Source organism: Musca domestica, unplaced genomic scaffold, assembly GCF_030504385.1.
Source record: "Musca domestica strain aabys unplaced genomic scaffold, Musca_domestica.polishedcontigs.V.1.1 7, whole genome shotgun sequence".
Classification (NCBI taxonomy): domain Eukaryota; kingdom Metazoa; phylum Arthropoda; class Insecta; order Diptera; family Muscidae; genus Musca; species Musca domestica.
The window spans coordinates 9,381,785-9,395,878 of NW_026712383.1; positions in this window are offsets into that span (position 1 = coordinate 9,381,785).

Below are 14,094 nucleotides of genomic sequence, written 5' to 3' on the forward strand. Positions count from 1 at the left end.
TGTAAAAAAAGAAATCCGTTTATATTAAAGTTCCCACTAAACGATTGCCGTGGAAACAGATTTACACAACTACTGAAAATACAATTTGTTACATATTTAATAAATGTTATTTATTTATTTTTTACGCTATTATTTTTTAATAAAATTTTGTCGATATTATTTGTTGCTGTTGCAATCGCTGTTGTGTATTTTGTGAATTATGTAAACGATTTCGTTTGATAGAGATGGATTCCTTGTCGGCGTGTGTGTATGTGTCCGTTATTACGATGCAAAATGTTATATTTATGTCGCAGACGAAGCAATGGATCAAGCTTCAAAAGAACAGCAACATTTGTGTATATATGTACATGTGGGTTTTTAACATGGCCTATGAGATTTTTACATAAATATTCAACAAACAATATGTGCAGTACATTCTCATGAAATGAAACAATAAAACATAAATACACTCAAGAAAATAATTGTCTAATTTTTATACCCTACACCACATAGTGGTAAGGGTATCATGTCTTTGTGGATTTGTTTGTAACAAGGAGAAGGAAGCGAAATAGACCCATAGTTAATTTTGAGAATCTTCATAGAATCACTTTCTTAGTCGATTTATGCATCCATATATTTTTGTGAACAAAATGCAGGTAGCATTTATAAACTGATTGAGATGAAATTTTGCAATCAATTTTTGTTTGGACCAAGGATGAACCCTATTGAAATTTGTGAGAATCGATTTAAATTTAGATATAGCGCCCATATATACCTTCAACCGATTTCAGGTTAATTGTGCACCAAGTGGCCTGAATTTTAGCACATCCGAACGAATTCAGTATAGAAGCAAGTACGTCAAATTTGTTTCATCTGATTTACTGTTTACGTCCTTTACATTGACTCCACAAGGATGATATTTGGTACCAGAATCATATACTGAAATATCTCTGTCAAATTTTATCGAGATCGGATCTGATTTGGATATATGTCTCATATATATCTTTATCCGATATCAGGTTTATTGTGCTCCAAATGATTAATACCAATCCAAATGAATTGAATCTTGGCAAGTCCGACTGAATTCAACCTAGAAACAAAAACTTCTAACTTAGTAAAAATCAGTTCAGATATAGCTATATACCGATTTGGGGTCTAAGTCCCTCACATGCGTAATATGCACTCAACAACAATAATATTTGGTACCAGATATCAGACAAATTTTGTCAAATTTGTTCAGATATAGCTCCAATATATATAAATTTATCCGTTTTCAGATGTAAAATGCACAAAAGGGCTAATATCAGCCCAAATGGGCCCAATTTTGGCACTTCGGATGGAATTCAGCCTAAAAGAAATGGCTTCAAATTTTGGTGAAAATCGGTTCAGAATTGGGTGTAGTTCCCATACATACGTTTCATCCGATTTGGTGTTAAAGTCCCTCACATGTGTAATATGAACTCCACAACAATGATATTTGATGCCGGACATCAGATACAGCTCGAAAATACCTCTGCCAAATTCTATCGAGATCGGTTCAGATTATTATATAGCTTCGATATACATCTTCATCCGATTTTAAGGTTATTGTTCACCATATAGGTAATAATAGTCCGAATTGGATCAAATTTTTCATATTAACTATTGTTATATTTATACCCTACACCACATAGTGGTAAGGGTATTATGTCTTTGTACATTTGTTCGTAACATGGAGAAGGAATCGAGATAGACCCATAGTTCCTTTTGGTGATCAGCATAGAATCAAATTTTGAATCGATTTATGCATGTCCGTCCGTCCGTCTGTCTGTCCATGTATTTTTGCAAACAAAATGCAGGTCGCATTTATTATTTTATTTATTATTTATTATTCGGCTCAAGGACGAACCCTATTGAAATTTGGTGAAAATCGGTTCAAATTTAGATATAGCTTCCTTACATATCTTCAACCGATTTTAGGTTTCTTGTGCACCAAATGGCTAATATCAGTCCAAATAGTGTGAATTTTGGCACATCTGACTGAATTCAACTGAAACTGCTCTAAAGCCAAATGTTGAAAGGTGGTATGATCTACTTCATAAAAATTCTTTTGTTACGGCAGGTCTACTAAATATGCATAGTGGTGTAGGGTATCATATATCATACACAAGGTAGAGGTACAAAAGCCTCCGTCAAATTTGTTGAAAATTGATTCAGAGTTGGATATAGTTCCGAAATTGTGACTACTCTAAATACATAACACACATTTAAATAAGGTTCACAGTTGGTATGATCTACTTCACATAAATTCTCAATATAAACGTTTTTTGCTACGGGATCTCTACTAAATACGCATAGTAGTGTAGGGTATCATATAGTCGGCCCCGCCCAACATTTGATCTTTCTTACTTGTTTTTATTTTATTTTATTATTATTATTTTTTTTTTATTTTTTTGGAAGTGTCAAATGTGTTATTGTTACTATATATACAATGGAACCCCAATATTCATCATTTTATTTTATATTTTATTATATATTTATCAATAACTAAACATTTACATCCGCTTCAATTTTTAGCAACATTTTTTCTCTGAGCTCTAAGCGAAACAAGCGAACTGTTACAATTTACGCGTTTACTTTTGCTACTTCGTTCTTGAAATAAAAAAAGAATAACTACAATAACAAAACTGAAAGTTTCTGTACCAGAAAAAAATGAAGGAATATAAGCAAAAAAATGCGCTTCCTTGCATCGGCATAAAATTTGTATTTCGTTTATGTCTTTTAGTTTCTTTGAAACTTAAAGCAAATATTTAGTGTTTAGAAGAATGTTTTTTAAGTTGTTCTTTTTACGGAGCAAAAATTGCAAAAATGATTTTCAAAGCAATAGATACTGCTCGACTGGAAAAGATTTAAATTCTTGAAATTAATTTGCAGAATATTGCATTCCCACGCTTCAGTCTCTACCATGGCATGTATTCCTATATTACTTGGTGTTCAAGTGAGGCTTTATTTTAGCAGCTGGCGATGCACCTTTAAACTAAAATTTACATGTTTTTGAAATTAAAAGCCAAAGTTTATTCTCAAAATAAAATGATCAAAAGCCAGAGAAAAGGAAAGTACTCACTTCTGGTTTTCGAGTAGCAGAAGTCTGTTATAAAAAACATTAAGTTCGGCCGGGCCAAACTTTTAATACCCTCCACCCTAGGGTAAAAGAACATTAGAAGAAATGTGGCAAAAAACATTAAAATGCCGAATATCGGAAGGTACCGTTATATAGGGGCTACACCAACACGTGCACCTATAATTACAATGTTTCGCCACACGAACTAGGACCCATTATGACCCACAAATACCAACTTTTACACAAATCAGTGAAAAAATGTGGCATAAATCATCAAAATACCGAAATTGATAAATATATAATCGGGAGGTACCGTTATATGGGGACTATACCAGAACGTGGACCTATACATGCAATGTTTTGCCACACGCTCAGGGACCCGTTGTGACCTACAAATACCAATTTTCAGACAAATCCGTGAAAAAATGTGGCATAAATCATCAAAATACCGAATATCGGTAGGTACCGTTATATGGGGACTATACCAGAACGTGGACCGATATATCTCATTTTCAATACCAACCATCCTAGGGACAATACACACACTTGTGCCAAATTTCAAAGGTCTACGTCAAATAATGTAAGCTCTATCGTGATTTCAACAGACAGACAGACGGACAGACAGACGGACATCGCTAAATCGTCTTAGAATTTTATGCTGATTATGAATATATATACTTTATGGGGTCTACGACGAATATTTAGAGGTGTTACAAACGGAATGACAAAGTTAATATACCCTCCTACCCATGGTGGAGGGTATAAAAATTCAAGAGCAATTCGCCATAAAATGATTTAGTTTAACATAAAAGCATTTGCGTATCTTTGAAAAGGCAATGGAATAGTAGAAGAAGTTAAACACTTAAAAACATGTTCCATTGTCTGTATGGTTATGCTCTGTGATTGAGGAGAAAGTCTAGAAGTGAAATAATGATGATTTTGTTAAGTTTCGCAAAAAATATAACATTAAGATATGGGATTAAAATGCCTCTGCTTTTTACATTCAAATTACTGCAAATGGATTAGACATAAAGTAAAGTAACATTGCACTTCAACAGGACACGTTCTCACTGGAAATGAGGAACATATTTATTTTGTCCACTACTCAGAAAAGACTTAATTTAACCTATTTGCAAAATATAGCCAAAAATATTCATTTGATCAACATTTGCATAATTCCAACCGTTGGTGTTTTGTACCAAAGGTATCATTTTCACCTTTTAGTTACCAATATTATTGGTTTCTAACGTCATTTATTTTCAAGTGTTCCGAAACGGAATATATTTTTGATGCCCAAAGTAATTATCATTTAGAATTATATACAATCTCCACCCACGTACACAATCCCTATTACATTTATGGGAATTATGTCCCACTTTTTTTTTTTTTTTTGATGCTAACCCCATAATAATGTGAGGATTATGTCTGCTTCCAAAACGGATATAATCCTCATGGTAGTATGAATAACGGATAACCGGGCATTTCTCCTACGAACAAATTACTTTGCGTAATCCGGTTAATAATAACTACACAATAATGGGTTTCATGTCTGCAATCGTTATGGAAATAAACCCCAATAATATGGCTATTATGATCGATTTTTCTTTTTTGATATAATCAATCTTCGAACTTGACATGCCTCCGGACGAAAGACTGATCTGAGCAAAATTGGACGGACGGACAGGGCTATATCGTCCTAGAATTGTAGACTGTTCAAGAATATATATTCTTTGTTAGGTCTAAAATTATTATTTCGATTTGTTACAAACGGAATGACGAACTAAATATACCCTCCCTACTATCTATGGTAAAGAGTATAAAAATCATGTAACTAACTTAGTATGATTGAATTTTCTCATACTCTTTGCAGCCCTCTAATCTGAACTGATTTTCATCAAATTTTGTAAAGTTTCTTTCAGGCTAAATTCGGTTGTGTTTTCAAAAATCCATCCTATTTGATGCACAATAAACCTGAAATATAAAGGGTATTTTTTTTAGCTAGATAGAACTATAAATTGTAAAAAGTAACACCAAAAATTAAATTTTGATGAAACTTTTTTTTATTTGTTTCAGTATACTATAGACCCCTGCTCACGCTTGAACAACGCTACGAAATTATCCAAATTTGCTTTGAAAATCAGTCGTCGATTGGGCTCTAGAGCAGTTGGCAAATGAACCGTTGTTTTATCGCAAAATTGTGTTCAGCGATGAGGCGCATTTTTGGCTTAACGGGTTTGCTAATAAGCAAAATTGCCGCATATGGAGTGAGACCAATCCACAAGAGACCCTACAGACTCCATTACATCCAAAAAAATGCAACGTATGGTGAAATTTTCACGTTGGTGGCATCATCGGACCTTATTTCTTCAACAATGAGGCCAGAGCTCGCGTTGCGGTCAATGGAGATCGTTACCGCACCATGATATGGATGACATTGATCCGGTTTCAAAAGGATGGCGCTACGACATATACCATCGACTTATGGAAATCAAAATTTGGCGATAAGTTGATTTCGAGAAGTGGACCTGTCAATTGGCCTCCAAGGTCGTGCGATTTGACACCTCTCGATTATTTCCTGTGGGGCTACGTAAGGTCACTGGTTTATGCTGATACACCAGCAACAATTGACGCCTTGGAGGTCAGCATTGTTCGTGTTATTCGTGACATACGGCCAGAAGTGCTCGAAAAAGTGGCCAAAAATTGGACGTCCAGAATGCACTTCGTCAAGAACAGCCGCGGTGCCCATATGCCCGAAATCATTTTCAAATGTTATTGTCACGTATATATTTTTCGAATATAAAAAAAAAAAAACAAGTAAAAAAGCAGTAAGTTCGGCCGGGCCGAACTTTGAATACCCTCCACCATTTGGAACGAATTAGAAAATTTTCAAAAAAATAAAATCCAATAAAAATTCTTTTAAAATCTTTAAAATATCTAATATAGGAAGGTGCCGATATATGGGGGGATATACGATATTGTGGACCTATAAAAACAAATCTATGTCTGCGTGTAAAGTACTCACAAGGAACTCCGTGTGTGGATTTTCAGACAATACGATTGGAAAATGTGGGTAAAATCATCAAAATACCGAATATCGCGGGGTACCGTTATATGGGAGCTATACGTTATCGTTAACCTATATAGAGAATTCTCTGTCGGTGGGTAAAGTGCTCACAAAGAACCCCTTGTGACCATTCCGTTCAAAAATATGGCTAAAAACATCAAAATACCGAATATCGGGGGTACCGTTATATGAGGGCTATACAATATCGTGGATCTATATAGATAATTCTCTGCCGAGGTATAAAGTACCCACAAGGAACTACTTGTGTGGATTTTCAGACAATTTCGATGAAAAATGTGGGTCAAATCATAAAATACCGAATATCGGGAGGTACCGTTATATGGGGGATGTACGATATCGTGGACCTGTATAGACATTTCTCTCTTAGGGGATGAAGTACTCACAAGGAACTACTTGTGTTGATTTTAAGACAATTCCATTGAAAAGCGTGGCTAACATCATCAAAATACCGAATGTCGGAGGTTACAGTTATATGGGGGATATACGATATCGTGGACCTATATAGACACTTCATTTTGAGGAGGTAAAATGCCCACAAGGGACTCATTTTGTGGATTTTCAGACAATTCCGTTGAAAAATGTGGGTAAAATCATCAAAATACCAAATATCGGGGGTACCGTTATATGGGGGCTATACGATATTATGGACCTATATAGATAATTCTCTGCCGAGGTATAAAGTACCCACAAGGAACTCCTTGTGTGGATTTTCAGAGAATTCCGTTGAAAAATTTGGGTAAAATCATCAAAATACCGAATATCGGGGGGTACCATTATATGGGGGCTATACGATATTGTGGACGTGTATAAATAATTCTCTGCCGAGGTATAAAGTACCCACAAGGAACTCCTTGTGTGGATTTTCAGACAATTCCGTTGAAAAATGTGGGTAAAATCAGCAAAATACCGAATATCGGGGGGTACCGTTACATGGGGGCTATACGATATCGTGGACCTATATGGACAATTCTCTGCCGAGGTATAAAGTACCCACAAGGAACTCCTTGTGTGGATTTTCACACAATTCCGTTGAAAAATGTGGGTAAAGTCATCAATATACCGAATATCGGGGGGTACCGTTATATGGGGGCTATACGATATCGTGGACCGATATAGCCCATCTTCGAACTTGACCTGCCTGCAGACAAAAGAGAGATCTGTGCAAAATTTTAGTTTCCTATCTTTATTCGTTTAGACTGTAGCGTGATTACAACAGACAGACAGACGGACAGACGGACGGACAGGGCTAAATCGTCTTAGAATTTTACGCTGATCAAGAATATATATACTTTGTTGGGTCTTAAATGATTATTTCGATGAGTTACAAACGGAATGACGAACTTAATATACCCTCCATACCTTTTTTGGTGGAGTTTATAAAAAGTAAAAAAACATTAAGTTAAGTATGGGGGCTACACCACAACGTGGACCTATACATGCAATGTTTTGCCACACGCTCAGGGACCCGTTATGACCTACAAATACAAATTTTCAGACAAATCCGTAAAAAAATGTGACATAAATCATCAAAATACCGAATATCGGGAGGTACCATCCTAGACACAATGCAAATTGCTCTGCTAAATTTTGGCGCTCTACGTCAAATAATGTGGGCTGTATCGTGATTTCAACAGACAGACAGACAGACAGACGGACAGTCAGACAGACGGACAGACAGACGTATCGTGATTTCAACAGACAGACAGACGGACATCGTTAAATCGACTTAGAATTTTATGCTGATTATGAATATATATACTTTATGGTCTAAGACGAATATTTAGGAATGTTACAAACGGAATGACAAAGTTAATATACCCACCTTTCCAAGGTGGAGGGTATAAAAATGATTAAAATGTAATTTTTTGTGTTATTTTTTACAATTTAATAATTCTATCGGACTTAAAAAAAACACCCTTTTATATAGGGGAGCTATATCCGAATCTGAAAATATTACCAACAAATGTAATTAGTTTCGTCCTTAAGCTAAACAAATGAACTGGAAACATTTTCGTCTCAGTCGGAATTAAAGTCATCTGTATTTCGAACATGCATAAATGAACTCTGAATGTTAATTTATGCAGATCATCAGATAGAAATGTAGGCCTATCTCGTTTCCTTTGACATGTTACAAACAAACACACAAATACATAATACTCTTTAACACAGTGTGGCGTAGGGTATACAAATTCCATAAGCTTTTTTATTTACTCATTGTTGTCACTCATTAAATGCAATTCATAAATTGAAACATCAACAGCATGGTACTGACATACTGAACATAAAAGAGTGCACATATGTACCTATGTATACATGTATTTTCACCATTGACACCAATTGTGGCAATGAATTCGCCACTGGGTAAATTTATAGACTCATTAATTTTAGGGGATAATACAACTCACTGGCAATAAAAAAGAAGAAACGTTCATAAATACACCCATCATATACAACTCAATAACTAATATATTTTACGACCGTCCATTAGTCCAATATGTTAGGGTGTTGGGTAGTCCTACTATAACTGGGTGTAATGGCCACAACCAGTTGAAGTAAGCACTTAGAACATAGAGCTAAAAGGGATGTTGTCAACTTAACACAAAGAAGTGATTTAAGATACACAAAGATATATTAAACCCTCCTGAACATTGATAAAGCTTATCCTTTTTCCGTGTCATATCCTTATCTCTGTCTTGCCGTTTACGCGTGTAAGTGTTTTCCTTCACAGTTTTCTTCAGAAAATTTCTTATTGACTTTTACTTCCGTTGCTGTGGCATACTAAGTCTTAAAACAATCTGGACTGAAATGTACTTGAAATCATGAACAAATAACAAATGGTCATTACATGTTGCAGCAAAAGCATCAGGGCGAATAAAATGTTTGTAACGATTTTCTCTTACAGAAGCTATATTATTTTGAATGAATATGTGTGTTTTAAATTCTTTTTTCTCATATTTTCTTAATGGAAGTTTTACGTTCGTTAGATGTGAATTTATTTTTAATAAGGTGACTGTTTTTACGTTAAATATTTTTTTCTTTCAGCGGAAAATCGATTTACAGAGAGAAAAGCAAACATCCGCTGTAATTTAAAATTTATATTGAAAAGTGAGTATTTACACAACACTGAATAAAAAATCAAAGTCTGTATTATTTAATGTGTGTATTATTATGGCAGATTTAATAAAATTGTACAAAATATTTGAAAGAAAAAAAGCCATTTTCTTCCAATTATAATGAATGTAAAATATAATGGCCTATTTAAGAAATCCATCGTTACCAACCAGTTTCATTGTGTCGTTTCTGAATTGTTATAAAAGAGAGAGATATATACATTCATAAATAAGGGAGAAATTACAAATAAAACAACTGCAATGTTAGGCGAGACTTTGTATTCGAACGTCATATTTAAATTTTATTCATTTCGAACCCCAAAATTTAGGAAATATTTCCCCAATAGCTACATAGTTGGAAAAATTTTCAATATTTAGATTTATATACAAAGAGTGGTGAACACCATAAAAATATTAAATACTCGTATGGAGAAATATCTTCTCTATTTAGAAATATTAGGTAGGTTATTTGGGGAAACGTGTAGACAATTTTCTCCTGAAAGGATTGACAATTAATGGCTGTAAAAAACGTGAACTCTAAAAGAAAGCATTCAGACGGGTATTATTACCTATTAGACACTTCAAATGAAAAATGTTAAACTTTTCCATAAAAAATATGGCAGAATATCAGAAGAAGTAATGTGAAAACGCAGACCTATCTAGAAGGTTTAATATGTGCCAAGTCTCAAAAACGCATGGGGATATCGAAAATTTTATACAGGTCTATAGGAATTTTTTTGGCGATAAGGATTTACATTTATAAATCTGACTAAATACACAAAACTACACGAAAACGTGGACCTACAGCCTACGGATTACAGATAGATTAGATAGAGGGAATGACATGAGTTAATAAACACAGAACTTTAGGCTGATAAAGAAAAATATTTAATTTCGAGATATATCTATATATATAAATGTAAGTTGTGTTAGTTACTACGCTTATAACTCAAGAACCGCTGATCTGATTTTAACGATTCATACAAATTCTGAATTGTCTCTTTTCCGAAAAGGATAATATTCAAAAAAAATCGCGTAAAAATGTGATATATTAACATTTTCATTTTGACTTCTGAAATGTACAATCGTAATGTTTTATTTTGTATGTTTTTTTTTTCTATTTTGACTTACTTTTTTCGAATGTACATTTGTAGTGTTTTTTATAATATTTCTTTTTCTTTTTGATTCGAATATTAATACCAATTTATTTTGACTCGATTTCTTGAGAACTGAAATAGAAGCCGGGTTACATTGAAGTGTAGTACCAAATTATGTGGTGGCGAAACGAAATAGATGTTATCGAAATAATTTAACGCGGTCACACCAAATTTAAGTCAAAATTTCTAAAACTCTAGAAAAAAGAGATCTCATTGCAAAAATTCTCAAATCGGGGAAAAAATTACATAAGGTATAACTAAAGAACGGCTTGACAATTCATACAATTTTGGAATGGTATCCAATAAAAATATTAATAACAAATTTCTTTTTGGTGTAATTTTTTTCAATTTGACATACTATATTGAAGTGAACATTTTTTATTGCCTTGAAATCTGAATGAATAATATTTAAAATAAAATGAGTGACCTACGTGGACCTACATCTTTCATATGGCAATAATCCGCCCAATGAGAACTCAAAATGCAATTAATTGGAACTGCAGTCAGTGAAATACCGAATATAAAGGGTGCAAAATGGTAGAGCGAATTGGACATTTAGGAAAAAAGAAAGAAATTGTTCCTAAACTTTCAAGATGTCTTAAATCGCTTTTGCAGGTCATGATATATGACCCCCGGATAAGGGTACAACCCTATTTCAAGTATTGTTTACATTTTAACCACATTTTTCTCACACTCATTTTAATTTGATAAGAAACCATCCTCGCAAAATATAATCATGTTTTGGTATAACCATCATATAATTTAAGCCATGTTCGGGGTCTTCGACATTTTTTTTATCTTTAGGCCTTTATTTGGCATCTTTGTTTCTAAGGGTGTAAAAAACCTCTTCTCATAATATTTTCAATTTTCGGAGTAGAGTCCATCTTGGTCTTGACCACATTCATCAATTGATTTGGCTAAAAAATTGTATTTAGGCAACTCTGGGGTAGAGAATCGTCCCTCAGATAATTGTCCACATAGGCATTTATTCGAGTATAGTTCCCACATTAGTGTACCCACAAATCCGCTTTCCTAACCAATGTTTGGTCAGAAAAGAAAATTGGATATACTATTGAGTTTGAAACTCCCAAGAGAATATTGGTTGGGAACGTAGATGTGGGATTAACATCTACATGCCATAAACTCCGAAATATCAAATTGTGGCAGAAACATGAAAAAATCACGAATATTAATTTTTTTGTTAGTTATTGAATTATACTATGATGAAAAATATGGACTTTATGGGTTCTCCAACTCACAATTTATATGACAAAAATAAATTAATTAATATTTCACGGTAATGGATGTAAAAAAGCAATTATCTTTGACTATTTTGAAATCATTCCGCCCTCAATTATGAGGTGGACAAAACTAAATACCACGCAGCACGGTATTCTTAACATTGGAAATTCAATACCAAAAATTTAGATGAGTTTTCACATGGGGCTATTATAGAAGTTCTATATCATACAGGTTTTTAACACTCAATTATAGCCTTAGGCTGAAAAATAAGATCAGGCTATTCAAAATATCTAAAACCGACGGTAGATTATTATCTATTATAATTTTTCCCATGAATGTTTATTTCTATTTAGAAATTACTATGGAGTTATTTTACTTATAATAAAAATTGTGCCGTTTCATAATTATATAATGCTTAAAAAAATATGCATTAACGACTAAAAGTAAGGGCCGGCAACGCGGACCGGGCCAGCTAGTAATATATAATTTCAGGTCGCAGCCAAGTGAAAATTTGGATTTAGGAAAAATTCGGAATAATTCTATGATAACTCCAACATATCTATCCTATTTGATGTAAATAATTGAAATTATATTGATCATAATTATCATTGAAATGGGAGATACATCTTGTATTTGGTGCATAAAATATTTGAAATCGCCCGAAAATATATGTTGAAGCTATATACAAATCTATACCGATTTCAATATAATTTGGCAATTTTATTTTGGTATCAAATATCGTTACACATTCCAAATTTCCTTGAAGTTGGAGATACATATCGTGTTTGATACATCAAATGCACGAAATCGGCCGAAAACATGTATGGAAGCTATATCCAAACCTTAACTGATTTTCAATATAGTTTGGAAAATCAATTTTTGTACCGAATTCCGGCACTCATTCCGAATTCCATTGAAATCGGACATGTCTTGTTTGGTGAATCTAATATGTGAAATCGGCCGATAATATGTAATGCGGTTATATCCAAACCTATATAATTTGACAAAATTTGTTTTTAGGCCAAAATTCATTACACATTTTATACTTCATTGCCATGAAATCGGCCGAAAATATATATGGGAGCTATATTCAAATGTGAACCGATTTCAATATAACTTGGCAAATTTTTTTTTGTGCTGAATTCCATTACATATCGCGAATTTGAAGACTATCTATAACCAATCAATAGATATTTGCATATAAAAACTTAATTTTTTTGAGGTACCTCCGATTTTGAAGCTATATCTTCAGTTCTAAGTAGACTGTCTCTCTGTTAAGATCGCTCTAGCTTTCGAACAAAATTAAGAAAATGATATAATTTTACTCTGATGTGTTTAGGTCTGCATGACTTCTGGTATTTAAAATGATCTATATGGGTCCATGTTTTGGTATAGGCCCCATATAACTTGGCGTTTTTTTTTTTTGCTCTTTAGTCACAATTTTAAACCGCTGCAAATTGAGAATATGTGTTCCCACTATGCAGGAAACATCCTTGCACAGAACTGTACGAATAGGTCGAAGTGTTTGTATACATTGACCCAATATAACTATAAATACATATATTCGCATTTTAATTATTTTAGCAGAATTATCTTAAAGTTAGCATTTGCAGATCGTAATAAGTACCGCCTTCTCTGATGGCTGTAAAGAACTATGCCTTCGCATAGCCTCTATATAACAGTTCCTCTCAAAATTCGGTATATTGATGATTTTAGCTACATTTTTTTAAAACAATTGGTATTTGAAGTTTGTAATAGGCACTAAATTCTCTGACTGTAGAGGTCCACGGTTTCGTATAGGTCACATGTAACTGATTCTGTAAGAATTCAGTATTTTGTCAATTTGTGTCCATTTTTCATCGGAATTGTTTCAATGTGTGTATTTTGAGTTTGTAATGGGTACTATTTCTATGATAAAAAATTACCTTTAGAGGTCCACCTCTTCGTATAGCCCCTGATAACTCTACCTCCCTATATTCGGTATTTTGGTGACTTAAAAAATACACTTCACCAAAATTATTTCATTAATTCGGATTTCGGAGTTTGAAATGGGTTCTGCTTCCTATGACGAAAAATTGCTCATACAAATTCAGGCCTTCGTGTAGCCCATATGTTACGGTTCCTCCTAATATTCGGTATTTTTATGATTTTAGCTACATTTTTCAACTGAATTATTTTAAATTTGGTGTTTGGAGTTCGTAAACGGCATCACCTTCTGTGGCTATATTTGACTGTCAAGGTCAACGTTTTCCATTTGGAATTCTTAAAATTGTAGCAATATCTTCTTTTTAGGTTTTAATATCCTTCTAATACAGTGTCTCTTTAGAGAATGTAGGATATAAAATACAATCAAATCTGCTAAAATAAATCCCCACTTCATTTTTAAAGGCTACTAATTTTGTTTCCTATGTTTCTTAAAGA